Genomic DNA, 8,185 nt, shown 5'->3' with positions numbered 1-8,185 from the left:
CCTGAACAGTGGACTGATATCAAGAAGGAAGTAATCAGTAATATAGAGAACAGAACTATAGAAATGCTTCAGATGGAGGAGGAGAGAGAACTAACGCTGAAAAGAAAGAAGAAATTCTCAGAGAAATATCTGACTCAATTAGGGAATGCAACACAAGGATTATAGGTATTCACGAGGGAGAAGAGTAGGTGAATGGAGCAGAAAACTTTTTCAAAGAAATAATAGTGGGGAACTTCTGAAACCTGTGGAAGGAGATGGAAATGCAAGCAAAAGAGGCCAACAGATCTCCTAACTATATCAATGTAAAAAGGTCTGGTTAAGGTATACAGTAGAGAAGCTGGCAAAAGTATGCGACACAGAAAAAAAAACTAGGGCAGTAAGGCAGAAGAAAATAACTTATAAAGGAACCCCTATCAGGCTATCAGCAGATTTCTCACCAGAAAGCCTACAGGCTAGGTGAGAGTGCAAGAATATATTCAAATCTTTGAAAGACAAAAACTTTCAGCCAAGAACCCTGTAACCAGCAAAAATATCTTTCAAATATGATGGAGAAAAAAAACTTTCCCAGATAAACAATAGCTAAGGGAGTTCGTTTCCACAAGACCCCCTTACAAGAAATCATTAAGAAGGCCCTCATAGCTACAAAAAAACAAAAGTGAGAGAGAGAAGCAAGAGTTTACAAAGCCCTGGGTAAGGACATAAATAGATAGACCAAATCAGAAAATTGTAGGGATCCATTAGAACTGGTAGGCACTCAAGTATAACATTAAAAATAAAGGGAAAGAAAACAACAAAAACAAAGATAATCTTGTCATTCTGACCACAAATTCACAACACAAGATGGAATAGGATGTGACAAAAACAATTTGGGGTGGGGAGAGGAAAAGGACTGAATCTGCTTAATCTACAGAAATAAGAGGTCATAAGAAAATGGAAGATCTCATCTACAAGATTTTGTTTACAAACACTATGATAACCATTAAACAAAAAATTAGAACAGAGACACAAATAATAAATAAGGAGACAACTAAGAAAACCAGCATTAAAAACTACGTAACAGAATTGGTAGTCTGAAGTACATGGGATGAGAAATAAAGGAAATGAAGGAGAATTGGAATACGAGTGACAAAATGGCAGTATTAAGGCCTTATATATCAGTAATAACTGTAAATGTAAATGGAATGAATTCTTCAGTCAAAAGACACAGAGTGGCAGGATGGATTAAAGAACAAGACCAAACAGTATGCTGCTTCCAGGAAACACATCTCAGATCCAATGACTAGCATAGGCTCAGAGTGAATGGTTTGAAGATGATACTGCAAGCTAATGACAAACAAAAGAAAGCAGGTGTTGCAATACTTATATCAAATGAAGTAGACTTCTAGATGAGACAGGTAAAGAGACACAAAGAGGGGCAGTATATAATGATCAAAGGGACACTCCACCAAGAAGACATAACATATATAAATATCTATGCACCCAATACAGAAGCACCAGAGTACATAAAACGACTAGTAACAAACCTAAAAGGAGACATTGACAACAACACAATAATAGTAGGGCACTCAAAACTCCATTGACATCAATGGATAGATCATTCAGTCAACAAGGAAACAGAGGAATTAAATGAAAAACTAGGTCAGATGGATTTTTATAAATATATACAGAACAGTCCAACCAAAAACAGCAGAATACACATTCTTCTCAGGTGTGCATGGGACATTCTCAAGGATACACTATATGTTGGGAAACAAGGCAGGCCTCAAGAAATTTAAGATGATTGAAATAATAGCAAGCATCTTTTCAGAACATAATGCCATGAAACTATAAATTAACTACAAGAAAAAAGCTGAGAAGGGGACAAATATGTGGAGACTGAACAATATGCCTCTGAACAACCAATGGATCATTGAAGAAATTAAAGGGGAAATCAAAAAATATCTGAAGACAAATGAAAATGAAAACATACCATACTAACGCATATGGGATACAGCAAAAGCAGTACTAAGAGGGAAATTCATCACACTACAGGCTTAACAAACAAGAAAAATCCCAAATAGGCGATCTCAAACTACACCTAACAGAATTAGAGAAAGAAGAACAAGAAAAAGAAGAACAAAGCCCAAAGTCAGAATAAGCAGGGAAATAATAAAAACCAGAGCAGAAATAAATGCAACTGAAACAAAAAAGGCAGTAGAAAGAATCAATGACACAAAGAGGTGGTTCTTTGAGAAGATAAACAAAATTGACAAACAGCTAGACTCACAAAGGAAAAAGAGAAAAAGAACAAACAAATAAAATGAAAAGTGAAGGAGGAGAATTACAATGGATACCACAGAAATACAAGATTATAAGAGAATACTATGAAAAACTATATGCCAACAAATTGATCAATCTAGAAGAAATTGATAAATTCCTAGACTCTTACAACCTCCCAAAGCTGAAACAAGAAGAAATACAGAATCTGAATAGAAAATCACAAGTAAAAAACAGAAACAGTAATCAAAAACCTCCCAAAAAATAAAAGTCCAGGAATAGATGGCTTCCCTGGAGAATTCTACCAAACATTCAAAGAGGATTTAATACCTATCCTTCTCAAACTATTCCAAAAAATTAGGGAAGATGGAACACCTGCTAACATATTCTACAAAGCCAACATCACCCTGATACCAAAGCCTGACAAGAGTCAACTCTTGGTGGGCTCCTGGATAACTTCAGGATGGTGGCTGCTTACCAGAAGATCAAGCAGTGCTTAGAAGCTTGGAAATTTCAGCCCCACCTCAATCCTTGTGGAAGGGGCTGGACATTGAGTTGATGATCAATCATACTTTTGTGAAGAAGCCTCCAAAAATCCCAGTAGTGTGGGATTGGGGGAGATTCTGGGTTGGTAAACATGTGGAGAAGCTGGGAGATTGGCACAATGGGAGAGGGCCCAGAAGCACTGCGCCTCTTCCCAAATACCAGGCCTCATCTGCTATGCATATCTTGCATCTGGCTGTTCCTAAGTTATATCCTTTTATTTAAAAAATGGGAAATCTAGTAAGTAAAATGTTCTCTTGAGTTCTATGAGCCATTCTAGCAAATTAATCAATCCTTAGGAGCAGGATGTGGGAACCTCTTATTTACAGCTGGTTAGTTTGAAGCACAGGAAAAACCTGGACTTGTGATTGACATCAGAAGGTGGGGAGGGGAGTCATGGAACTGAGCCCATAACACGTGAAATCTGATGAGGAATCAATTCCTGTGAAATCAATATCCAGGAAGATAGTGTCAAAATTGAGTTAAATTTTAGGACACTCAGTTCATGTGAGAGAACTGACTGATGTGGAAAAACCCCCACACATCTGGTGTCAGAAGTACTGGATGTGAGAGGAGAGGAGGAACCCAGGAGTGGTTTTCCCATTCAAGAGGAAAACTGCAATACTCATAAACATGTGGAAATCAAAGAACAAACTCTCCAACAACCAATGGGTCAAAGAAGAAATCTAAAGGGAAAGTATAAAATATCATGAGAACTTTATGGGTCCTTTGTGGATTTCTCTGTGATGGAGTGTATTAGACAAAAGATGTGTTTGCAGATTTTTTTTATAAACCCTTCTCTACTTTGTCTCTTTCTGAGATGCTCTTATGCTCTCTGGTTTGATTGAGAGGATCAGGATCAGGGAGGTACATCCTTATCCTCTTGAAATATCATCCTAGCATGATATAATCTTCCTCTATCTTGTACTGACATTGATTTCTTGCAGCCAACTGTGGACACATCACCACGCCTGGAGGCACTAAGCTCTCTGATCACTTCAATCCCATTTGCACTGAACCTCATTCCTTACAAGGGCCTGTCTTCCTTTGTTTTGTTTCTGTCCCTGAGGTTTTTTTCTACTGAAAAAGTAAGGTGATTAATAATCAACAACAATCTATGTAGACCTTGGACTCCATTCTTTACCCAACCTTGAATATGATGGCCTGTCAGTTTCTCCTGCAGGATTGACAAATGCTCTCAGAGAAAAACCAGTCCCAAAAGTGCAAATCTCCTCCCACTGCCTATACCCTGCCTAGATATAGGCCTAGTAATTCTTCATGCTCTTTTTTTTAAAAGATTGGCACCTGAGGTAAGAACTGTTGCCAATCTTCTTTTTTTTCCTTCTCCCTAAAGCCCCCCAGTACATAGTTGTAGATTCTAATTGTGAGTCTTCATGGTCTTGACAGCCACAGCGTGTATGATCTCCAGCTTTTCTAGTTGTCTTCAGCAAAATGTTTCTCCAGTTTATTCACCTATAATTAACTGGTCCCCAGTGCTTCTGCAATCCTTTTTCTACAATTTTACCTCCCTGTCTCTTCTTTTACATTGACTGGAATGTTTCTTAAATCCATTTTTCTTCTACTAGTCTGAAATTTTATACATGCTCCTGATATTTTCATGCATAGAAATCATTTTTGTTTTACTTTCTTTACATTTTTTATGATCTTTGACTCCAGGTACTAGGGTTGAGTCAACACTACTCCACAGTTTAGGATCTGCCTTCATTATTGACTCATTTGAGGTCCCTCCTGTTGTACTTATTTCTATATTCTCTCCTATTTCCATTTTCCCCCACTGTTCAATGGAATTAAAAACATCTTACAGTTTTTCCAGTTCCACAAGAGGTTGGTATTAAATTCTAAGGAAGGAGTATGTGACTGTGGGTACATTAATGCAGCTGATCAATTCCATTCTCCTTTTATGCCAAGGCCACATGAAGGTCAGTAGACCAGGAGGGTAATAGTATTCTGCAGCCTGGGTTCACAATTGCCATGTCACATTTTGTGGTACTTAGTGAGCTCCTAGGATCTTGCTTTGTTGTCATTCAGACTCCTTCTTTGGAGTGCATCCCCAAGAAAAGACAGACGCTGCCTTCCATTAGCTAGCCCAATAATAATGTAATTAGGAATTTGTGCATGCCATTGTATTTACTGAATTCTGTGCAAATCTGCCTACTGATTTTATCCTTAGCTTAACTTCCTCATCACCATGGAGTGACTGCTTGTATTGAGTCATAATAATTGAGATCCCCAAAATAGGTCATTTTTAACTGGTATTCTAACCTTGACTGACCAAGAAAAATGAGAGAGCCAATGAGGTCAACTATTTATATCCTGAGATAGCATCTTCTCTTCTTTGTAGGGAAACTAACTTAGAAACTCAAAATCAGTTCAGAAAGTAGAATCTAGATTCCAGTTGAAAGACTAGAATGATCTTCAATCATATTATTTTTTTAAACAAATATGTGATGAACATCTGTTGTCATCAAAGCATGATTTTAGTTAATTTGTTGCATGCAAAAGTAGGTCATTAATAGAGCCCATGACCTTGGAGTGATATTTCAATTCCTAGGGTCATGGACCAGTGGATATGTCCTTTCTGGTCCCAGACTCAGAACCCATTAGTTTTCTCTTTACCATATCCAGTATCATCTCTAACATTGGTTGAACTACCATATCTTCTAGTAATTAGAAAAGCCTTTCTCCATTGTTTTTATGTCCTTATTTATCTTTATACTGTCTTCTCTTCATTTGTTTTAAAGAGTATGAAGTTGTCCCAAAATGGATGGTAAGAATTGACATATTCTTTTATTTTTCTTCATATTTTCTCTGCTTCTGTCCTTTACACTCTAACCCCGGGAAGAAAGTCAGTCTTAATCAGGAGTGAAGACCCTCCACTTCTTGAGCCATTGCAGTCTTCAGGACTATCCATAGTCCCTAATCTTGGGAAAGAACTCTGGTCTTCATGACATTGTTACTACTTGTCCTGTCCTTTGTCCAAGCTAGAACATTCAAGTGAATGTTCGTATGTGGGAGCAAGTGATTGTGCAAATGTCAAAGATGGTGAGAGGGAGACAGCAGGACTTTAAGAAATACAGTACAAATTGATTTTTTTTCAGTACAGGTAGGGATAGTAGATTCTTTATTCTTCCCTGCTAAATCTATGGCAACTGATAATTACAAATTACTGATCACTAATTCACAACAATGTCCTTTACCCCTCATGATCAAGTGATGCATGATAGACCTCTAAGAATTCTAATGACTTCTTACTGACCACATACCAATCTCTCAGGATTTCTAGTCTGCAATGTATGTATAGCACCATCTGACACACTTTCTCTCCTGCCCTGCAGTAATACTGTCTGAATCCCCAAGATAGATCCTCTCTGAGAATCTATATAAATTCAGAGATATCTGCTAGGACTTTGGCCCTCTCTGGCACTTAGGGTCCATGGAGCATTTACATCACAGCTGAGATTTGTTGACTCCCATTCACCCACTCCACCCCACTCACATAGCCTCCCCAAAATGCCCCCTGGTTTAGGTAGCCATTTTCTGTGCTTCTATTATTCCTTAGGCACATCTCTAGCCAAGCCATTGAGAAAGTCTAAATCCAAGTCCTTTTAGTATTCAATTGTATTCAATACAATAGTGATCAAGGAACATATTTATGGGTCTTATTTCACCACAGATTGGGAGATCCTGGAGTGCATGAATTTTAAATCATTCAATAATGAGTCTAGCACAGTAATGAAATGAGTTTTTCTTAAACTGAACATAAATTTGAACCTCCAGGTGGCACCATTTCATGTAGAATCTGGATTCTCCCTGGACACCTGTTGTATACCATTGGCCTGATGGAGGAGTCTTATATGCCATTCTTGGATGCAAGGTTCAAAATAACTAAAAAGTAAGTTTCACTGTGGCTTCTATGAGTTCAAACCAGCTCACAAGCTTTTTTCTTCTAGCCAAAAGAAGACTCTGAATTATCATGGCAGATGGATAAAATGGCTATCTCCTCATATTTCATAGCCACAGAGCAAGAGATAAGAAATCACAGACAACTGAAACTTTGAGACAGAAGATGAGTGGAACCAAGAATACCAGTGTCCATAGTGGGAGGAGGAATAAGGGGGGTATGTGGTTATTTTGGTGGTTTGTAGGAAGAAAAGTTAGTAACATTTGAGGACCTTAGAGATGAAGTGAAGATGACTCAAAATTGCTTTTCAGAGGAACGGGACTCTCTGATGGTTCATGTTAAAGATAGAATCTAAATAAAGCACAGTGCTGAGTGTTTAACACACACACTATCATTTAATCTGTATGACTTTCAGGTAGGAAGAGGGTCTACATTTACTGAGACTTAAAAGGATGAATTGATTCTCCCAGGCTGACATAGTCAATAGAGCCCAGAGCTGGAAAATTATGTCCACACCTCAAATTCTTTACTTTACTGATTGGGTTCCCTGTCTCTCCCCACGGATCTTTGGTAAGCATCAGTCCACCAGTTGGTGCTGTCCTAGAGATTGACAAATTCTAAACTGTATCTAGAAAGCAGGACTAGTTTTTCCCTTAAACAATACTAGAACATTTTTCTCTGCTGTTGCTACAACTGTCCTCTCTGTATTATCTCCTTCACATTAATATATGCAAATCTAGGCAGCTTCAGGTTTCAAAGTACAAAACCAAATGTCAAAAAGAGATTTAGAGGGAGTTACACTTATTTGAAACGTGAACAAATGGATCTTCACCACCACAAGCCCGTGATATCACAGTTATCTGTCAGTCAAAGCACCTGACCACAAAGGAAATCAATAAATAGAACACCTGACCTGAGGTTGGATCAAGAACACAGACTGAGCATGAGTTTAATCTCTGTCCATCTTCCTTTTAAATCTCACAGTGTATAAACAATGGTTTTAAACAACTAGAAAAGAACAAAGCAGTGTACTCAACAGTGTGGTGGAAAAGAGAAAGTGACAACTTTTGATTAGAGTGTTGAAGAGTTGACATCAGCGTCATGGCAGAGTGAGCTCGCCCGGACTCTCTCCCCTCCAAATTACAACCAAAAAGACCAATGGCATTCCAACAAAAAAATTCCAATAGCACAGAAATCGTCAGAGACCCACAGCAGCCAAACGACGGAGGGCAGAGAGGCTGGAGCCCTCCTCAGAGGAGCTGGAACAGGGCAAGAGAGAACTTCGCTCCCTCCCTTAGAGACTGGGATCGCTGCTGTGGGAGGCTCCATTAGGGAAGGAGTGGGGGAGGAGCCAGACATCTGGAGGATCCTCCAGGACTCCCACAGACCCATGCAGTGGTAACCCTCTAATGGGGGAAAGCTTTCTCGTGGGGGGACCCCATCAAGCCAAGCCCCCAGGAAACC

This window comes from Equus quagga, chromosome 17, assembly GCF_021613505.1.
Source record: "Equus quagga isolate Etosha38 chromosome 17, UCLA_HA_Equagga_1.0, whole genome shotgun sequence".
Lineage (NCBI taxonomy): Eukaryota > Metazoa > Chordata > Mammalia > Perissodactyla > Equidae > Equus > Equus quagga.
The sequence above is the reverse complement of the archived record's forward strand: the minus strand, read 5'-3'. Positions refer to the sequence as shown.